We start from the raw sequence: 23181 nt of genomic DNA on the forward strand, positions 1-23181 counted from the left end.
TCACGAAGCTGTTGGGTTTTGAGCAAACTAACACTCCTAAGGTGTTCATGCAACCCTAGAAACCTTGGATCTATGTTTGTCTAAAATACATGCAAAATAATTTTCCAAGGTTCATAACCTATCTAGCATACATGGGGTACTTTTAAACATAAAAGATACTAGAAGAATTACATACCTTTGTTAGTGAGTTGATTCCTTGGGAGTTTGAGAGCCAAACACCAATAATGTGAATGCCTCAAATGGAAATCACAAATCACCACAAACTTGGAAAACTTATGAGAGAGCACTCTAATATTCTAGAAATCGGCCACACCTTATGCACACACACATAGTGTCTTTTCAAGCACCATAAGCCTCTTTATATAGTGTAGATGATTAGGATTATGAACCATGCAAACTCTAATAACCCATGTCTTTTCCTATTCCAAGGATCCATGGGTTAAAAGCTCCATGGATCATCCATGGACTCCCATTCAAGCTTAGCCCATTTCCTTATGAGTGTTAGCTCACACTATATAAGTACAATAGCCCATTATTTAATTAGTCACCTTATGATCACTAAATTAATTCATAATTAATTTAAGATCAATACTAATTAAATAATACAATTTCATATTAATATATTATAACTTATAATATATTAGTAGGCCGCAGATATACTCTTCTCATAATGTTATCCATATAAATAGTTCGGGTGAAGTGCAACCCAAATGGACCATGCCGGGTCGGGTCAAGTATATACCAAATAAGTTATGGACTTAGACACCTTATCCAACAGTCTCCCACTTGGATAAGTCTGATAACTGTATTTGCCTATATAGCTTCAGGAACCAACCGGCAATCGTAGCTCTCGAAAACTCTGTTGAACTATGAAGCGTCATTTTAGATAAGTGATCACATAATCCTCTGCTCTCATGATATCAGCCGGACAAATACATGGAACAATGTCTTACTTATTGTCCAACAGTTTGTTTCCCGATTTCCGATTTGTTTGACAAAGAACTTAATCTAACACATCAATTTAGTTCTGACCGGGCCCGGTACATAGGTCAAAACAAAATCATCGAGGGGCCCAGATATCGCTTCTATTTCTAGAAGGAACAGATAAACTTCGACTCATATGCTTGTTCTACTACTTATTGAATTGCACACAAAGGCGCGTTTTATAACATCAAGTTACTGATGCGTTTACGTGCAATCAATGCACAACCAACTCATAAGTAACAACTCATATCTCTAGGTTTGAAGACTTATATGATATTACCGTCTCACGATCACTCGAGATAAATTCCATGAAGTGATACAAGTGAGCGTGGGTTTATTCCAATACTCATAACTTATGAGTACTCATGAATGTTGTAGCAACCATTGCTATGGCTAAACACCTTTAGTCATCTACAATCCCAATTCATGACAGTCTTGATTCATACCTACTTCCGACATATGACCGACTGTGGAGAGTTTGAATAAACTTATTATTCTAGAAGTCAAAACATGCAAAGCTGAAACAATAGTAAATAATTGACAATGATAGCAACACCTTACTCATAAATAAATCACAACTTTTATTCATCATCAAACGTCGATTACATTTTACAAGTTTCAGTAATAACTATCTAATCTGTAAAACTAATATCGTCCCTCAGCCCGATGCGTCTCGCATGCTGCAAATGCTTCACCCTCGTCAGTCCCTTCGTAAGGGGATCCGCAGGGTTCTCATCTGACGATACCTTCTTTGCCACGAGGAGTCCCTCTTCTATCTTGTGTCTTATGAAGTGATATTTTCTGTCAATGTGTCGGTATCTGCCATGATCTCTTGGTTCCTTGGCTAAGGCAACCGCACTATTGCTGTCACAGAAAATCTCCATAGGCTCCTTAATAGCTGGTACAACTCCAAGGTCTCCGATGAAGTTCCTCAGCCATATCGCCTCCTTTGCCGCTTCACTCGCTGCTATGTACTCTGATTCACAAGTCGAATCAGTTACAGTCTCCTGTTTGGAACTCTTCCAAGTGATTGCCCCTCCATTTAAGGTAAAGACCCAGCCCGACTGAGAGCGGAAGTTATCCCTATCAGTCTGAAAGCTAGCATAACTATACCCTACTACTCTCAAGTCATTACTCCCACCAAGGGTAAGGATCCAATCCTTAGTCCTCCGCAGGTACTTGAGAATATTCTTTACCGCAGTCCAATGAGCTTTGCCAGGCCCCTGATATCTGCTGACCATGCTCAAAGCGAAGGCCACATCAGGACGGGTACAAGTCATAGCATACATGATCGAACCAACAGCGGAAGCATAAGGTAATCGACTCATCTCAGCTATCTCATCTTCTGTACTCGGGCTCTGAGCCTTGCTCAGTTTGGCATTGCTTTGGATCCGTAATTCTCCTTTCTTGGAATTCTGCATGTTGAACCTTTTCAACACCTTATCCAAGTAGATACTCTGACTAAGTCCAATTAGTCTTTTACTCCTTTATCTTAATATCCTTATCCCTAGGATATAGGCAGCTTCTCCAAGGTCCTTCATAGCAAAGCACTTCCCAAGCCAGGACTTAACCTCCTGCAAGGTTGGGATGTCATTTCCTATGAGTAGTATGTCATCCACATACAGTACCAAAAAGCTAACTATACTCCCACTAGCTCTGACATACACGCAGGACTCATCTTCACTTCTTGAGAAACCAAACTCTTTGACCTTCTCATCGAAACAAAGATTCCAACTTCGAGATGCTTGTTTCAATCCATAAATGGATTTCTCAAGCTTGCACATTCTATTGGGGTACTCTGCACTGACAAAACCTTCTGGCTGATTCTTGTAAACATCCTCAGCCAACTTTCCGTTAAGGAAAGCGGTTTTGACATCCATTTTCCATATTTCATAATCATGAAATGCAGTAATGGCTAGCATAACCCTAATAGACTTAATCTTTGCTACTGGTGAAAAGGTTTCATCATAATCAATACCCTGAGTCTGAGTAAAACCCTTCGCAACCAGTCGAGCCTTATAAGTGTGCACCTTCCCATCCATGTTGGTCTTCTTCTTGAAGATCCATTTGCACCCGACTGTCTTACGGCCTGGTACATTGTCAACCAAGTTCCAAACTTGATTGGCATACATGGACTGTATCTCGCTGTCCATAGCCTCCTTCCATTTAGCAGACTCTGGGCCTGCCATGACTTCCTTAACACTGTTAGGTTCATCCAGATTTACCAGTGTACTGTCACTGATAAATGTATCACCTTCCGTAGTAATATGAAATCCATAATAAAACTCAGGTGTGTTCCTAACCCTTGTGGAACGCCTCGGAAGTATAGACTCGTCAGCTGGATCAACAGGAATTTCCTCCTCAAGTTGATTGCTAGTGTCTGAGGTTCCTTCACCAATTGAGTCTTGAATTTCTTCAAGGTCAATTTGCCTCCTACTGTCTCCTTGGTTTATGAATTCTCTCTCGCTCGAAAGACCCCTCTCCTAGCCACAAAGACCACATTCTCACTGGGTCTGTAGAAGAGGTAACCAAAGGATTTTTGTGGGTAGCCGATGAAAATACACCTTTCACTTCGAGGTTCGAGCTTGACATGAGTCTCGCGCCTCACGAAAGCCTCGCAACCCCAAATCTTGATATGGTCCAAATTGGGAACTTTTCCAGTCCACATTTCATGAGGTGTTTTGGCAACCTTCTTTGTAGGGACTAGATTAAGGATGTGGGCGGTAGTCTCTAAGGCATACCCCCAAAAAGAGATTGGTAGCGAAGCTCGACTCATCATAGAGCGAACAATGTCCAACAAAGTTCGATTACGCCTCTCAGCTACACCATTCAGCTGTGGTGTCCTGGGAGGTGTCAATTGTGAGACAATCCCACACTCCTTAAGATAGTCGAGGAACTCAGTACTAAGATACTCACCACCTCGATCAGATCGAAGCATCTTAATGTTCCTTCCCAATTGATTTTCTACTTCCTGTTTAAACTCTTTAAACCTTTCAAAAGTTTCTGACTTATGTTTAATTAAGTAGACATAACCATATCTACTAAAATCATCAATAAAAGTCACATAATAGTGATTAACATCCCTTGTGGCGGTTTTGAATGGTCCACATACATCAGTATGTATAAGGTCCAACAAACCCTCACCCCTTGCACAAGTACCAATGAAGGGTGATTTTTTCATTTTTCCAAGTAGACAAGACTCACAACTATCATCCGACTTGAGGTCGAACGACTCCAAGACTCCATCCTTTTAGAGCTGGCCTATGCGTTTCTTGCTTACATGTCCAAGACGACAATGCCACAAAGATGCTTTATCCAAGCTAGTAGAAGAATCAATACATAATACATTATTTCCTAAATTATCTACAACCGATACAGCTTCATACACATCATCACAAGGTAATGCTTTAAAATAAAGAACATTATTAAAGAAAGCATTAATACTACCAACTTCATTATCAAAAGAAAAGGTAAAACCTTGTTTGTACAAAGCATGAAAGGAAATAATATTCCTCGCCATTTCATACTAGTACACACATTTATTCAAATCTAACTTTAACCCACTATCTAGCAACAAAGTATAAACTCCAATCTTGGCAACAGGTGCAACCTTCTTGTTCCCCATGATTAAGTTTATCTTTCCGTGCTCCACATCCTCACTTCTTCTTAGGCCCTGCAAGTCACAACAGATGTGAATACCACAACCTGTATCAAGAACCCAAGAATTAGAATATGGTGAGTTATTAGACAATATAGTGTAAATACCTGCATGGGATGGTTTCACTTTCCCATCCTTGACATCCTGCAATTACTTTGGGCAGTTTCGCTTCCAGTGCCCCTTATTTTGACAGTAGAAGCATTCAACATCCTTAGGGATGGCAGAAGGAGTGATAGAACCACCTTTGGTTCCAGATGAGGAGCCTTCAAGGGACTTTCCCTTGGTACCCTTCGAAGGGTGCTTCCTCTTCTTCCCTTTGCCTTGCCCGATAGCCAAAACAGGAGTAGGAGTAGTAATCGACTTACTCTTAAGACCACTTTCGGCAGTCTTCAGAAGTCCTTGAAGCTTACTGAGTGTGACTTCCTCCTTGTTCATGTGGTATGTCATACGAAATTGATCATAACACGAGGGCAAGGAGTGAAAAATGATATCAATTGCCAACTCCTCAAGGGAAGTTCACATTCAGTTTCATTAGACGGTCCACATATCTTTGCATTTTCTGCATGTGGCTCGTGATTGGTTCGCTATCCTTCATACAGTTAGTGATCATGGAGGAGATTATTTCATACCGCTCTTGACGAGCACTCTGATGGTACCTTTCCATCAGATCCTGATGCATCTCAAAAGGGTAATAGTCCTTATAGGACTTTTGGAGTTCAGCTGTCATGGTGGCCATCATGATGCATGCCACCTTGGTGGCATCTCTTTCATGTGCCTGATACTCGGCGACCTCCTCAGGAGTAGCAGTGGACTCATCAAGCTCCTTTAGCTCCTTATCGAGGACATATTCCTTGTCCTCGTAACGAGTGACCATCCTGATGTTCCGGATCCAATCCATGAAGTTGGAACCATCAAAGCTGACCCTCCCACAAAGGTTCATGAGGGAAAAGGAGCCAGTAGGGTTAGAGCCCGAAGCATTGTTGTTGGAAGACATCTGAAAAGAAGAAAACAAGTTTAGATTAGATATATCGAATCCTTAATAATACACCCAAATGTAATATTAAGGCTAGGATCCAACACAATATATTATAACTTAGAAGAGGGATGCCGTAATCTAAGCTATAACATATTTGAAGGTAGGTGAATGACGATTCACCAATTTCCACCATGAAAACGAAATGAATTATTAGGTTTAATTGGTTTTGAAACTCCTAGATTCTTTTGAGATTCATTTAACTTTTCAATGGCATGTTTCAATATCGATTGTGCCCTTCAAGTTTTGTGACTGGGATGTCGAGGATCACAAAACAAGGTGTGAATAACCAAATTCACTTGGTACCCTTAATATTATCACCTAATCAATGTGCCGGTTAACCACACACGCTCCACCGATCTATGATAAACATTAAGTCACCCTCCGTGATCCTTACTAGTCCAAGTTAGTGTGCCGGTTAACCACACACGCTCCACCAACGACTTGGTAAGGTACAAAGTGTGAATTTCATGGGTTAGCACCATATTCACATTTTCCTAAAGTAACTAAGATTGGGAATTTATTAAAGGTTTAGTTACTTTATAATATTCATTATACTTTTAATGAGAATTTAAAGTCATTATCCTACCCATTCGGCTAACGACCCTCCACCGATCAAGGAAGCGGTGGGTGAGAATGGACACCCATTAAGTTGCCATTTTATAGGCAACAACCTTATACCCCCTTATAGACCGGCTTCGTGAATGAGGCCTACTAACGGTAAAACGACTTAATCTTATACATATATATAATAATTAACCATTAATGTTATAAATAGTATAAGGGTTGAATTTTAACTTTTAAAACTCTAAGGGTTTGAAATTAAAGTATATTAAAGTGTGTGTAACTTTACAAATTCCAAAACTTAAGGACAAGTTTTGAAACTATTCAAAACTTTTCATTTCATAACTTATGAATTAAAGGTTCATAAAATGAAGACTCTTCATTTTTATGTAACTTATGTGTTTTAAGTGTGCATAAATGAAAGTGACCTTAGGAAATCCATAACTTGAGGACAAATTATGGACTCCATTAAAATACATAAATGATCAAGAATTATCAATAAACAATTTAGCAGATAATTCCTATGATCTAACAATAATTCATAAGAACATGAACATCATATCAAAAATTCCAAGAACATATGAACACATATCATCATGCAATTTTGATATAAGCCATTGTAAATGGATTAGCATAAACATTACACCATCTAAAACAGGTTTTATAACACCAAAACAGTTTAGGGTAATGTTTCTAGTCCATTTCCAGCAGCAAAACTCGAAAATCTGCATTCTGAGGCTTCTACTCGTCGAGTGCACGAACCTACTCGACGAGTAGGATGAATTTACTCATGGACTCGGCGAGTCCCCCCATGGACTCGGCGAGTTCATGCTGCAGAATGCAGAAAACTTGAGTTTTTCAACAAGTTTGCAACAAGTATCAAACAAACAAGCCTAGGCTCTGATACCACTGTTGGGTTTTGAGCAAACTAACACTCCTAAGGTGTTCATGCAACCCTAGAAACCTTGGATCTATGTCTGTCTAAAATACATGCAAAATAATTTTCCAAGGTTCATAACCTATCTAGCATACATGGGGTACTTTTAAACATAAAAGATACTAGAAGAATTACATACCTTTGTTAGTGAGTTGATTCCTTGGGAGTTTGAGAGCCAAGCACCAATAATGTGAATGCCTCAAATGGAAATCACAAATCACCACAAACTTGGAAAACTTATGAGAGAGCACTCTAATATTCTAGAAATCGGCCACACCTTATGCACACACACATAGTGTCTTTTCAAGCACCATAAGCCTCTTTATATAATGTAGATGATTAGGGTTATGAACCATGCAAACCCTAATAACCCATGTCTTTTCCTATTCCAAGGATCCATGGGTTAAAAGCTCCATGGTTCATCCATGGACTCCCATTCAAGCTTAGCCCATTTCCTTATGAGTGTTAGCCCACACTATATAAGTACAATAGCCCATTATTTAATTAGTCACCTTATGATCACTAAATTAATTCATAATTAATTTAAGATCAATACTAATTAAATAATACAATTTCATATTAATATATTATAACTTATAATATATTAGTAGGCCGCAAATATACTCTTCTCATAATGTTATCCATATAAATAGTTCGGGTGAAGTGCAACCCAAATGGACCATGCCGGGTCGGGTCAAGTATATACCAAATAAGTTATGGACTTAGACACCTTATCCAACAGAAGCTTCCCACGACCATACGTGGAGTGGATTCGATATGGGTCATCGTGGATCGGTTGACCAAGAGTGCTTATTTCATCCTGATCCAGGAGACTATATCGGCTGAGAAGCTAGCCGAGATCTACGTTCGAGAGGTGGTGGCATGTCATGGAGTTCCAGTTTCAGTTGTGTCAGACCGAGACGTCCGTTTTACTTCTAGATTTTGGAAGCGGTTTCACGACGAGATAGGTACTCGTCTCCACTTCAGCATCGCTTTCCACCCTCAGTCGGATGGGCAGAGCGAGAGGACGATTCAGACTCTCGAGGACATGTTGCGCGCATGTGTTTTGGATTTCGGTGGCAGTTAGGATACGTATCTTCCATTAACGGAATTTTCGTATAACAACAGTTACTACGCCAGCAAAGACCGACCTCCCTTTGAGATGCTCTACGAGAGGAAGTGTAGGACCCCAATATGTTGGAGCGAGGTCGGTCAGAGAGTCATGGGGAGTACTGAACTAGCACTCAAGACTACTGAGAGGATCCAGCAGGTCCGGAGCAGGCTGCAGACTGCTCAGAGTCGGCAGAAAAGCTATGCTGACAAGCGTCGTTCCGACTTGGAGTTTCAGGTGGGCGACATGGTTCTCCTGAAGGTGTCACCTTGGAAAGGTGTCATCCGGTTCAGGAAACGGGTCAAGTTGGGCCCCAGGTACATCGGTCCTTTTAGGGTTCTAGCTCGGGTGGGCAAGGTGGCGTATCGATTGGATCTTCCAGCAGAGCTCAGCCAGATCCACAACACTTTTCATGTTTTCCAGTTGCGGAAGTGCTTAGTGGATGATTCAGCGATCATGCCTTTAGAGGATATCTAGGTTGACGATAACTTGAACTACATTGAGAGGCCTATGGAGATTCTGGATCACAAGAAGAAAACCTTGAGTAACAAGGTTGTTCATATGGTGAAGGTGCAGTGGCAACATCGCAAGGGATCAGAGTGGCCTTGGGAGCCCGAGGAGGAGATGAGGGAGCACTACCCGAAGTTGTTTCCTGACGCAACAAACTTCAAGGACGAAGTCTAAGACAAGTGGGGTAGAATTGTAACGCCTGGTTCCTGGTATGCATTTAATTATATGTTATTCGTTTTTATAGAGAAACTAGATGAGTTGGGAGCCCCAAACTCGTCGAGTAGGAACCAGATTTGATGTGGGGATTTAAGTCACCTACTCGACGAGTTGAGAGCCTCGACTCGACGAGTAGGGCTGTCAGAGTGAAACCCTAATTTCAGGGTTTTGCACCCTACTTAATCATCCTAATCCCCACTTGTTGGCCTCATTTCCAGCCTCCAAGTCCCAAACCCTAGTTTCAGAAACCCTAATGCATTTGTGAGCTTGTAAGCCATTTTTGAGTGAACCTTGTGTGTTTTGAATCTTGTGAAGAAGAGGAGAGCTTGAAGATTAAAGGATAAGATAGTATATCCAGAGACTTCCTTTCATCCTCATCATTTTTTGGTAATCAAGTCTCTAACTTGCTTAGTAGTTTCTTAGATCCCCTTAGTTTCACTTTATTGGGTTTTGGTCCAAGAAGCTTGATCTTTGGGATATGGATGTCCCAAGTGAGTATACCTTCATACCTGGGATTATAGAAGGCTCTCATGGCATAAAGGTGCAAACTTTATGACCGTGGAAGCCCCATGCAAGCCATGGGGTGTCTTTTTGGCCTTTTAAGCTCCAAAAGGCCATGCATGTAGAGAAAGGTGGAAGCTTTATGTGTCCATGTAGTGTTTAGGGTCTAGATATCTGATTGTAGGCTTTAGTTTGGAGAATGGAAGGCTTGTGGACCAATATCTAGGTCCTAAGGAGTTAGGGTTTGAGCTAAACCCATTAAGTAAAGGTATTAACGGGTAAAGTTGGAAACTTTACCCTTAAAAGGGTATTTTCAGTGTATATGAGAAGTATGAAGCTTAGACTTGAAGAGTTGGCGCTTAATCTATTAAGATGGCCCAAACAGACTGAGGAACTCAACAAGTCCAGAGAGGGACTCGACGAGTTGAGTTGGTTTGTCCCGATTCTGTACAAGGCAGAACTCGACGAGTCTGTGAAGGGACTCGAAGATTTGGCTCATGTTTTCACGACTATGAGTAGCAAGGGAGCTCGGCAAGTCAGGGGGATGACTCGACGAGTTGTGTCAACTCAGATTGTTGACTTTGACTTTGACTGAGCATTGACTTTGACTGGGACATTGACTTTGACCAAGGTTAACCCGTGAAGGGGTCTTGACATAAGGAATGGTGTCTAAGGGGTTGTTTTTGTTGGGTTTTGAGCATTCTAACACTTCCTAAGTGTACATGCAACCCTAATAAACCTTGGATCTATGTTTGTCTAAAATACATGCAAAATTTGTTTTCCAAGGTTTATAACTTATCTAGCATGGCATGGGGAACTTTTAAACATAAAAGAACTAGATGAATTACATACCTTTGATTGTGAATTGATTCCTTAGGAGTTTGAGAGCCAAGCACCAATAATGTGAATGCCTCAAATGGAAATCACAAATCACCACAAACTTGGAAAACTTATGAGAGAGTATATCTATGCTCTAGAAATCGGCCACCCTTCTTCACACACACACTAGGGTGTCATTTCATGCATCACAAGCTTGTTTATATAGTGCACATGATTAGGGTAAACCCTAATAACCCATGTCTTTTCCTTTCCAAGGATCCATGGGTTAAAAGCTCCATGGATCATCCATGGACTCCCATATAAGCTTAGCCCATTACCATAATGAGTGTTAGTCCACACTATATAAATATAATAGCCCATGTTTAATTAGTCACCATTTGATCACTAAATTAATTCATAATTAATTTAAGACCAATACTAATTAAATAATACAATTTCATATTAATATATTATAACTTATAATATATTAATAAGCCGCAAATATACTCTTCTCATAATGTTATCCATATAAATAGTTCGGGTGAAGTGCAACCCAAATGGACCATGCCGGGTCGGGTCAAGTATATACCAAATAAGTTATGGATTTAGACACCTTATCCAACAGTCTCCCACTTGGATAAGTCTAATAACTATATTTGCCTATATGACTTCAGGAACCAACCGGCAATCGTAGCTCTCGAAAACTCTATTGAACTATGAAGCGCCATTTTAGATAAGTGATCACATAATCCTCTACTCTCATGATATCAGCCGGACAAATACATGGAACAATGTCTTACTTATTGTCCAGCAGTTTGTTTCCCGATTTCCGATTTGTTTGACAAAGAACTTAATCTAACACATCAATTTAGTTCTGACCGGGCCCGGTACATAGGTCAAAACAAAATCATCGAGGGGCCCAGATATCGCTTCTAATCCTCCAAGGACTAGAAGGAACAGATAAACTTCGACTCATATACTTGTTTCTACTACTTGTTGAATTATACACAAAGGCACGTTTTATAACATCAAGTTACTGATGCGTTTTCGTGCAATCAATGTACAACCAACTCATAGGTAACAACTCATATATCTAGGTTTGAAGACTTATATGATATTACCGTCTCACGATCACTCGAGATAAATTCCATGAAGTGATGCAAGTGAGCGTGGGTTGAATCCAATACTCATAACTTATGAGCACTCATGAGTGTTGTAGCCATGTCCAACATCTTAGACCTCTACAACCAACTCATGACAGTCTTGATTCATATCTACTTCCAACATATGACCGACTGTGGATGGTTTGAATAACTTAATCATTCGGAAAGAATAACATAGTTATTATGGAAGTCAAAACATGCAAAGTGAAACACAAGAATAATTGAATCCAATATGGTCTCAGCCCTTATGAATATAAATAAAACACCTTTTATTCATCACCATATTGATTCCACATTATTCTATTTCGATTTATCAACTTAACACTTGAATTAAAACAATAGTTGTCCCATGCTCCAAGCATGTACACTATGTTTTCTAAACAATAGTCATGCCATACACCAAGTATGCACACTATGTTTGTCTATGATCTTTACTTTATGAAGTAGATCGATTGACCATGATTCCAATGATGCTCATTTCACAGTCCCAAATCCTTATAGTAAATGAAAGAATACCAAATTCTTGTCATTTACTATAATCTGTTAGATTCCAAACTTATATGCATTGATCCTCTTGCAATGACTATGCACAAAAGTTACAAAACTTGTCAACAGTCATTACAGAGTATTCCAAAGGAGATCACTTCTATGGAAACGAAGTCTCATATTCAAAGTACATTGCTTTGAACATCCTTCTTGCATAAAAGTTTCTAACTTTCTCATAGATTCTTAATATCCAACTCCCAATATGGAAAATTTCCATATTCCCATTTTGATTATCATATCTGAACAAGAGCTACCTCTTCAGAATATATCCATATGGTCCTTCAAAAATTTAACACTATACTTCCAACTGTCCCTGAGCAACCAATCTTTGGTGAACCTTAGATTGTCCTCGACAATTGCTTAATCATTTTAGTCTTATCCAATTCTAGACTTTTCCCTTCTTAATGCTCTGAGCATTTGGAAAATTTAGAAAGGATGAATATTATAGCACATGTGACCGATCCTATACCCGAAGCATATGGGACACGATTCACGATGTCTCACATAAAGACCTGATACTAGATCAGTCTTTTGCTACAATATTTTTATTTATTTTCCATGTTTTCAAAAATCGACTATGAAGAGGGATGCCGTAATCATAATCGAATTTGAGAATGCAATATATATAGAATTTCCTTATGTTGAACCATTCCAACATAAAATTCATATATATATCCTTGACTAAAGATGATTGAAATCTCAATCTAAACTTTTAGGATTGAAATGAAGTATAATCTTCTCTCCCTTAATTATAGCAAAACAACCTTTTCCAAGTGAAATTATTGTTTTCTATAATTAACAATACTCATCATAATTGATTATGCTCCCACTAGCATAATAATTATTTAGCACAACAATTATGCTCCCACTAGCTTTGACATGTACTCAGAAATCGACTTCTAGAAATCAATACTTTATTGACTTTCATCACCAAAGTTCAGACTTCTGATACGAGATGCTTCGAAAAAACTTTATCTAAGCTTCTCAGACTCATACATCTTTCTTTAGATAGCTCACATGTGTGTCTAAACAATTATGAAGAGGGATGTCGTAATCATAATGTTTAGACCTGTTTGCCATTTCTCACAAGTCCATGTTAGTGTGCCGGTTAACCACACATGCTCCACTAATGACTTTGAGAATGCAAACAACACAATTGCTATCTACTTAAAATCTACTTAATGAAAACGTTTCCTCACCATCATTTTCATGAATCGGAAAAAAAAACCTTATGACACTTAGATTTTATGATGTATGTGTTTGTATCCATATGAATTTGTCAAAACCGTAATCAAAAGACAAGGTTAGTGACAAACTCAAAACATATGGATTGAACTTGTTCAATCTTGATTTCTTGCCTCTTGGTAGCCCAAGGGCCCACCATTTCTTCCAAGTTGTTATGCATACAATTGAGAACTCACAGAACTCACAAACATAGTCAACTTTACCAGAATAGGCACAGAAACAAGAATTATGTCAACACGATAGGTTACAAACCTCAAGCCGTGTGCTAGCGATAAACTATAGGTTTTATCCTTGATTAGCTCTTGAAACTCTGAAGACCTTTAAGACTCCCACTGTCCTCTTGACATGCAAGTTTCTCTTTGTCAAGAATCATTCCTTGACAACCAAACAAACATTCAAGAGTCCGTGCGGATTCTTATCAAGATAAACACTTCACACAATTGATGTCAGTTGGTCTTTGTTTTATCCAAAACATCACAACTTACCAATTTCAAATGTACAAGAGTAGAAAACATTTTACTCTTACATTTGACAAGTGTTATAAACCTTCTTTAAGATGTGTCACTCAAGTTACAATCTTGGAGTATGACTCTAAGACTTGTTTTTGGAACGAAGTATGATTCATCTTCTTGATTTTAACCATTCCAACAATTCATGAATCCTCTTCTTAGCCATAAAATTCACTAAGATGTCCTTAGCGGATGAATTGTGACATGGTTTCTTAATTATTAAGATGATCATAAAACAAGATACTAAAGTACTCTCCCATCTTTTCAGATTTGAGAAACTTTTATCTTTCTGCCCAATTTGATTCTTCCCATTCGTCCTGCCATACATTGAAACTTTTCCAATGTTTCAGAATTGTACTTCAACTTGTAGGTACAACCATATTTACTAAACTTTAGTAAATCATGACGAATAGTCTTATCGATATTTGTGGTGGACTTTGACCTGCACACACCCAGTGTACCCGATCCTTTAGTCTTTCACCTGTCTCACATATACATGTGGTTAGGGAATTAGTCTTAACTTTCCAAAAATGAAAATTCTCATTCATCATGCAATACAACCTGCATGATTCCAAGTTTCAGTCCAATTGAAACCTTGGGTGATGAGAATCTTTCCTTATTTGATAAATTTAGACACTACCACTAATGAAAGAATCAAATGCACATTTCCATTATTGCTAGAACCATACAAACGTCAATTTTTCATAAAATGCCATTGTAAGGAGATATAATAAAATAAAACAAAATTTTATTTATTTATAAATGCGGAAAAACTTTTTCCTTACAATGCAACTTTAAATAAAAACTATGCTATTACATATCTTCTAGCAATCTATCATAACTCTTATGTAGCAGCTCAAGAATCCGATCTTCGAACCATCCATATTCGTTATCAGATTCAGCATACTCCTTTTATTAAGTGTCCTTCCCTTTGCTTGATCCTGCCAGACACAAAAATGTAACCGAGTCACATTTTGTATTAAGAATCATCAATAAGGAACTTAACAGAGTTAGATAGTGGACTTACCTGAAGCAGAGTCAAACCTTTTGTTTCTACTTGCTTTCAGATCTTTTAGGTATTCAGGACAGCTTCGCTTCCAATAAAAACATATAGACTCTTTGGGAATGGTACACGAGATTATCACAGACTTAGCCTTTCCCTTTGCCTTTTGGTCAACCGGGTTGACCAAGGCCGATCCCTCTCCATTGGGAAGAAAAGGCTTTTCTGGACTTCCAATGTTACCATTGTCCATGTCCATGGAAGTTTGAGAAATAGACCTTCCACCCATATTTTCTTGACCATTGCGCCACATCATTTCTGACTCAGCAGCAACAAGCAAATAAGATAGATCTATTAGGGTCATGTCGTGATCTATCACATAGTAGTCTTTAATGAACTCACTATATGAATCTGGAAGTGACTGAAGAACCCAGTCAATAGCCAACTTTCTTGGGACAACGACACCCAACATTCTCAACCTGTCAAAGTGTGACTTCATTTCTAAGACATGAGTGCACACAGGTCTTCCATCTTCATGTTTCATTGCTAGTAGGGCTTGAGTGACCTTGAATTTTTTCAAGTCTTCGAGCTTGTGGGTCAGGGAGAATAAATGGAGGAGGTGCAGGTAGAGAAGTATGATTTCCATGAGATTTGGGAAGATCACAGTTGTCTAAACCAGACATCTACAATGGGAGATATTCAAGTTAGTTGATTTTAAGTCCTTAATATAACACCCAATATGAAATATTAAGGCTAGGACCCAACACAATATTTTATAACTTGGAAGAGGGATGCCGTAATCCAAGCTATAAAATATTTGAAGGTAGGTGAATGACGATTCACCAATTTCCACCATGAAAAACGAAATAAATTATTAGGTTTTAATTGGATTTGAAACTCCTAGATCTTTTGAGATTCATTGAACTTTCAATGGCATGTTTCAATCTCGATTGTCCCCTTCAGGTTTTGTGACTGGGATGCCGAGGATCACAAAACAAGGTGTGAATAACCATGCAAACTCACTTGGTACCCTTAATATTATCACCTAATCGATGTGCCGGTTAACCACACACGCTCCACCGATCTATGATAAACATTAAGTCACCCTTCGTGATCCTTACTAGTCCAAGTTAGTGTGCCGGTTAACCACACACGCTCCACAAACAACTTGGTAAGGTACAAAGTGTGAATTTCATGGGTTAGCACCATATTCACATTTTCCTAAAGTAACTAAGATTGGGAATTTATAAAAGGTTTAGTTACTTTATAATATTCATTATACTTTTAATGAGAATTTAAAGTCATTGTCCTACCCATTCGGCTAACGACCCTCCACCGATCAAGGAAGCGGTGGGTGAGAATGGACACCCATTAAGTTGCCATTTTATAGGCAACAACCTTATACCCCCTTATAGACCGGCTTCGTGAATGAGGCCTACTAACGGTAAAACGACTTAATCTTATACATATATATAATAATTAACCATTAATGTTATAAATAGTATAAGGGTTGAATTTTAACTTTTAAAACTCTAAGGGTTTGGAATTAAAGTATATTAAAGTGTGTGTAACTTTACAAATTCCAAAACTTAAGGACAAGTTTTGAAACTATTCAAAACTTTTCATTTCATAACTTATGAATTAAAGGTTCATAAAATGAAGACTCTTCATTTTTATGTAACTTATGTGTTTTAAGTGTGCATAAATGAAAGTGACCTTTGGATATCCATAACTTGAGGACAAATTATGGACTCCATTAAAACACATAAATTATCAAGAATTAATGATAAACAATTCATCAAATAATTCCTATCATTTTTCTAAACTCATAAGAACATGAACATGATCATCAAGATTTCAAGAATTATATGAACACATAAAATCATGGAATTTTGATATAAGCCATTGTAAATGGATTAGCATAAACATTACACCATCTAAAACAGGTTTTAAAACACCAAAACAGTTTAGGGTAATATTTCTAGTCCATTTCCAGCAACAAAAGTCGAAAATCTGCTGTCAGTTCATTCTACTCGTCGAGTGCACGAACCTACTCGTCGAGTAAGATGAATTTTCACTTGGACTCGTCGAGTCCCCCCATGGACTCGGCGAGTCCACTGTTCAGACAGCAAACAATTTCGATTTTTAACACAAATTTGCATCAAGTATCAACAAACAAGCCTAGGCTCTGATACCACTGTTGGGTTTTGAGCATTCTAACACTTCCTAAGTGTACATGCAACCCTAATAAACCTTGGATCTATGTTTGTCTAAAATACATGCAAAATTTGTTTTCCAAGGTTTATAACTTATCTAGCATGGCATGGGGAACTTTTAAACATAAAAGAACTAGATGAATTACATACCTTTGATTGTGAATTGATTCCTTAGGAGTTTGAGAGCCAAGCACCAATAATGTGAATGCCTCAAATGGAAATCACAAATCACCACAAACTTGGAAAACTTATGAGAGAGTATATCTATGCTCTAGAAATCGGCCACCCTTCTTCACACACACACTAGGGTGTCATTTCATGCATCACAAGCTTGTTTATATAGTGCACATGATTAGGGTAAACCCTAATAACCCATGTCTTTTCCTTTCCAAGGATCCATGGGTTAAAAGCTCCATGGATCATCCATGGACTCCCATATAAGCTTAGCCCATTACCATAATGAGTGTTAGCCCACACTATATAAATATAATAGCCCATGTTTAATTAGTCACCATTTGATCACTAAATTAATTCATAATTAATTTAAGACTAATACTAATTAAATAATACAATTTCATATTAATATATTATAACTTATAATATATTAATAAGCCGCAAATATACTCTTCTCATAATGTTATCCATATAAATAGTTCGGGTGAAGTGCAACCCAAATGGACCATGCCGGGTCGGGTCAAGTATATACCAAATAAGTTATGGACTTAGACACCTTATCCAACAGTTTTGTATAGGGAGTGAGTAGAGCTGGTTGCAGGAGCAGAGACGTTCAACCACTTAACTTGACATTTGAGGTGAGTTTCCTTTAGTAGGAACGGGTCTACGGCACCAAGGCCGGCCCATATATGTGATATGATTAGTATCTGAGTGTGGGCGGGGCCCGTATCTCATAGTAGCTAATGTGGTACATATTCATATGCTTAGTTATACTTGTTGTATGTGTGATACTGGTATGTATTTTCATGATTAGTAGTTGAGTGTGGGCGGGGCCCTATCTCATAGTAGCTGAGTGTGGGCGGGGCCCGTATCTCATAGTAGCTGAGTGTGGGCGGGGCCCGTATCTTCTAGTTGCATGTTATATGTATGGTATGTGGTAGTTTGGGGAGACTCGCTAAGCTTCGCGCTTATAGTTTTCAGTTTTGTTTTAGGTACTTCCGGTAACAAAGGGAAGAGCTCGGGATGACTGCATCGCACACACCACAACATTTTAGCCTGGGATGATTTACTCTGATATTTTTATATATGATTTTGATATAGAGATTGATATGATGTTTTGAGATATTTTCACTTATGTTTTTATGAGATGATTTGGATGACTATGGTTTTATTTATAAATTAAAAAGAAATTTTTGGGACCGTATTTTTGGGATGTTTCATAAAACACATCGAATTAAAATCCATAATTCATAAAAGAAGTCTGAAACACTACTTTTCCCATTTTACCCTTTGATTCCAAAGCACAAACCGAACTCTTGGACCACATAATCTACATTACCCACATCCGAATGGGTGTAAAACTCTGTTTCCTAAAGCCCGAAGCCTTATGATACTTGATCTTCGGGTCACGACCCCGAATTATGAAACAACTCGAAACGGGTGTTATAAAAGCGAGTACGCGCAACAATAGAAGGGGAGACGTTTAAAATGTGTGCAGAGTTCTTTGGACTTAGCACCGCCCCCCGCGGTGGCCCACTCTGTCTTCGTGGGACATTCGGTCTTTGCTATGTTGTTTCTTCCCCATCTTTCATCAAATTTTCTGAACCTGGAGCAAATTAGGGTTTAATGGAGAGTTTGCCTAGAATAATAATTGTTTTTGTACAAATAGATCCCTTTGTCCTCTTTCTTATTCCCACCAATGGAGAAACGATGTCGAAAATCACGGCTCCTAGATTTGATACGGTTATTGCTAATATGTCTATCAAGCCACCTTAGTTGTCCAATGGTTGGTCTGAAGTCTGAACCACAGATAGTGATATGGAAAAATAACAATCAGGAATTCGAGCCTTCAGTCATCACGATAAGGCCGAGAAAGTAATAAAAAGGAATGAAAGAAATAGGTAGATGAAGAACGAAATCGACAACTACCTCAGAAATTAAATTGTACAAACTTCAACATGTCGATTCCAAATCAAAACTAAAAGGAACATAAAGAAAACAAAAACATAGACGATTTAGAATTTGATTTATACAAGAAAAACTCCTTAAAATCAAACTCCGAAAGGTACCTAGATTCGACGAATACCCTTCACTGATAGAGAGGAATCATGGTTTAATAACGTGGGTGAAGACCAATCGAGGTTGGAGGCGGTGGTAGAGTTTAGGAGTTCCACCAAAGGAAGCAGACAGACGAACGTAGGAGGAAATAGAAGAAATTGCAGAGGTTTAGATAGAAGAAGGAAGAAAATGCGGATGTTTATCACAGAGGTTAAGAACATAAGAAGAATCGAGAAATGATGTGGTGGAATCTAAAAACCTGAATGGATGCAAGAGGAGGCAAGGGCTAAAGTTTCAAACCCATCACCTTTCAAGTTCTTCAATTCATGGCTATCGGTGGCAGGTATTGACCAAATGGTGGTGGAAGCATGGACTAAATTCAATGGTTATGGTCTAACAGATGCTCTTCTGGCCGCCAAATTTAAACACATGAAGGAAGCAATACAGAAATGGCATAGGACTGAATACATGAAAGAAGTACATGAAATGAAGTCGTTAAAGGAATCAGTGGATGAAATTGAGAAGGTAGCCGAATCCCGAACACATTGCGGGTTTAATGATTAATGGTAAATGAAATACGAATTCGAAATAAATCAAGAATGACACATTTAAATCCTTTCAAATCAAATTTCAGCAAAGATGGATTTATAGACCAAAATTTTTAAATCTACGATTCAAATCGATATCGATGATGGATGTTATTCGCATTGAAGCACCCTTCACTATAGAGGATGTTAAAGCTGCTATATTGGCATGTGAGGGAGACAAGGCGTCGGGCCCATCCGGGTTCACATTCATGTTTATTAAAAAATATTGGGACATTATCTGTTATGATGTGATGTTGGCTATTAAGAAATTTAAACACACTGACACTCTTGCTAAGGGGTGTAATTCCTCATTCATCTCGTTAGCCCAAATGTAACATCCCAAAAATACATACCAAAAATTTCATTTTTAATTAATAAACAAAACCATAGTTATCAAAATCATTCCATCAAAACATAAGTAATAGTATCTCATATCAAAACATCAAAGTAAACATCACAGGCTATAAACATAATGGTGTGTGCACTGCAATCATCCTGAGCTCTTCCCCTTGCTACCGGAAGTACCTGAAACCAAAACTGCAAACTGTAAGCACGAAGCTTAGTGAGTCTCCCCAAACTACCAAATACCATACACATAACATGCAACTAAGAGATACGGGCCCCGCCCACACTCAATGAGATAAGGGCCCTGCCCACACTCAGCTACTATGAGATACGGGCCCCGCCCACACTCAGCTACTATGAGATATGGGCCCCGCCCACACTCAGCTACTATGAGATACGGGCCCCGCCCACAATCAGCTACTATGAGATACGGGACCCGCCCACACTCAGATACCATGAGATACAGGCCCCATCCACACTCAGCTATAGGGATGAGATTTAGAACCGTAAAACCGGACCGAAACCGGAATCGGACCGGAACCGAAACCGTTAGAACCGGAATATGTAAAATCGGTTCGGGTACCGGGTTTAAAGAATGGATCTATCCCGGTTCTGGGTAATCTGGGTTTCGGGTCCTTCGGGTCCAGGTAAACTGGGTTTAAGAACCGGAACCGTGTTAGGAACCTAAACCGGTTTTAGGGGCCGGAACCGGTTTCTGTGAAAAGTTTAAAACATTCATATCTCATTCGTTTGAGGGGATAATCCCCAGTTGTACCTTTCCACTTTCTTGCTCTCCGGGGTGACCATTCCGGGGTATAGTGTTGCTAGGTCACTAAATCTATTAGTGTAGGCCACTATATCAGAGCCTGTCATGGTAAGGCTCCAAAGCTCTTATTCCAGCTTTTGTACTTCACCCCTCGGGCAGTACTCTTCCATCATCAGCGCTTTTAAGTTCTCCCATCCCATTGAGTTAGCCACTGTAAGGGTTAGTGACTTGACATGGCCATTCCACCATGTAAGGGCCCTGTCAGAGAAAGTGCAGGCAGCAAACTTCACTTTACTCCCTTCCGGGCATGCGCATATTTCAAAGATCGATTCCGTTTTCTCGAACCATTGCATTAGAGCAATGACTCCCCCACTTCCATTAAAGGATTTGGGTTTGCAGTTCATGAAGTCTTTGTACGAACACTCCCTTGGGTGTCCATGGCTTTCTTCGTGGTTCGAATTGTTAGCACCACTAACCGCCCCACTGGTACCACTTGCGTGGATATGAGTCATGGCAGCTGTTACTGTGGCTGTTACGGCAGCCTGAAAGACAACAACATCGTACTGTGGTGGTGGAGGCGGTGGCGGATTTGCTGACGTGTTGTTGTTACGCCTGATATATCTACGAGGCGGCATCTGTCTGCTATCAGGTTTTAAAAGATGATAGGGGGTAAGTCTTTAGTAGTGGCTATAAGTCAAGTGTCAATCAAGCTATGTTATCTTGGTTTTGTGCGTATCATGTTCCGACTTTTATACTGTTTTGTAAACAATTCATAACATAGGTCTATATAAAATAAACTTATGAATTTCTAATGATGACCACTTTTGATGAAATCCTATGACTTGGATTACTAGTATTTGTTGTTACGAACAAGGCAATAGGCCTTACACATAGTATGAGTACTATAATCACTAACTCACTATTTATATATTATTATTAATTATTAGTGTGACGCATTAGGTGCTCTCTAGTTTGTTCTTGATAGGGCAAGGTTCGGTAACGATCTCTCTAGTGCCTTTCTCTTCATCTGATCCTTTCTCAGAATCCTCTTCATGAAACCTCTTTTGGTTCTTCCTCAGTTCATTTGCTTGGTTGTTGTAGTGGAGTGGCTACATCTACCTATGTTGTTCGTGCGAGAATGGGAGTGTCTAAAGAATCTATGAGATTAATAAAAGTATCTCTATTGAGCTTTTTATGATGATCCTTACCGGGTCCTCCTATAATCACGTAGTGTATACAGATTATATATAAACAAGATCAAATAGACCTTCGAATAAGTGATCCTACTCTAAGACCACAACCAAACAAGGAACAGGAAGTAGGGCGAAGATCACAAATCCTACGTCTATAAAATCTTAATTATATCTAACCCTGGGAGCATACACTCCGCAATTATAGACCTACCAGTAAGGGTCTTTTAGTTTTCACATAAGTTAGTTATAGTGCCTAAAATACTCCTATAGTATTTTAATTGCATGTTTAATTCTAGAGCTTCTTGGTATACGAAGTTGATAAGTTTTTAGACATGTTGTTATTGTATAGTATCATAAAATACTCCTATAGTATTTTAAACTTTATGTTTGGTTCTAGTATTCCTTTGTATATACAGTTGGTAAGTTTTAGACTTGTTGCAACACCATTATCACTCCCAAACACATGTTGGCCGTATCTCAAATAAATATAGTTGATCAGGTTATATTTATTCCAAATATGATTACATATTTGTCTTGGTTTGACTGTAGTGTCCAAGATCTAAATACTTTTGTTTTGTTCTTCTTGTGATACTTTCTCTAGTATATATATATATATATATATATATATATATATATATATATATATATATATATATATATATATATATATATATATATATGCACATCTGTATACTTTTTATAAAAATATTAATATATTTTAAAAGTACAATTCTTGGTCAGAGTGTTTTTATCCCATTGTGTGTATAGTTGTATATCTTTTATGAGTTGATATACTTAGTTCACTATAAACAATGCTCTGATACCAATCTGTCATACCCCCAAACCGGAACGGCGGAAAAGTTCGGGGGCGGAGGACGTCATGTATAGTATCACAACAATTGTATAATAGTAATGAAAACAACAACCATTGTATTAATAATATAGTGTTTACATTATATTCGAATCACATATGATTGACTCCAAAAGTAAATAGCAAAACAAAGACTTGAAGCTACTATGCTCCGTCTTCTCGAAACTTGTGCGTG

Source organism: Lactuca virosa, chromosome 3 (genome assembly GCF_052849685.1).
Source record: "Lactuca virosa cultivar CGN04683 chromosome 3, Lactuca_virosa_CGN04683_v6, whole genome shotgun sequence".
Classification (NCBI taxonomy): Eukaryota; Viridiplantae; Streptophyta; class Magnoliopsida; order Asterales; family Asteraceae; genus Lactuca; species Lactuca virosa.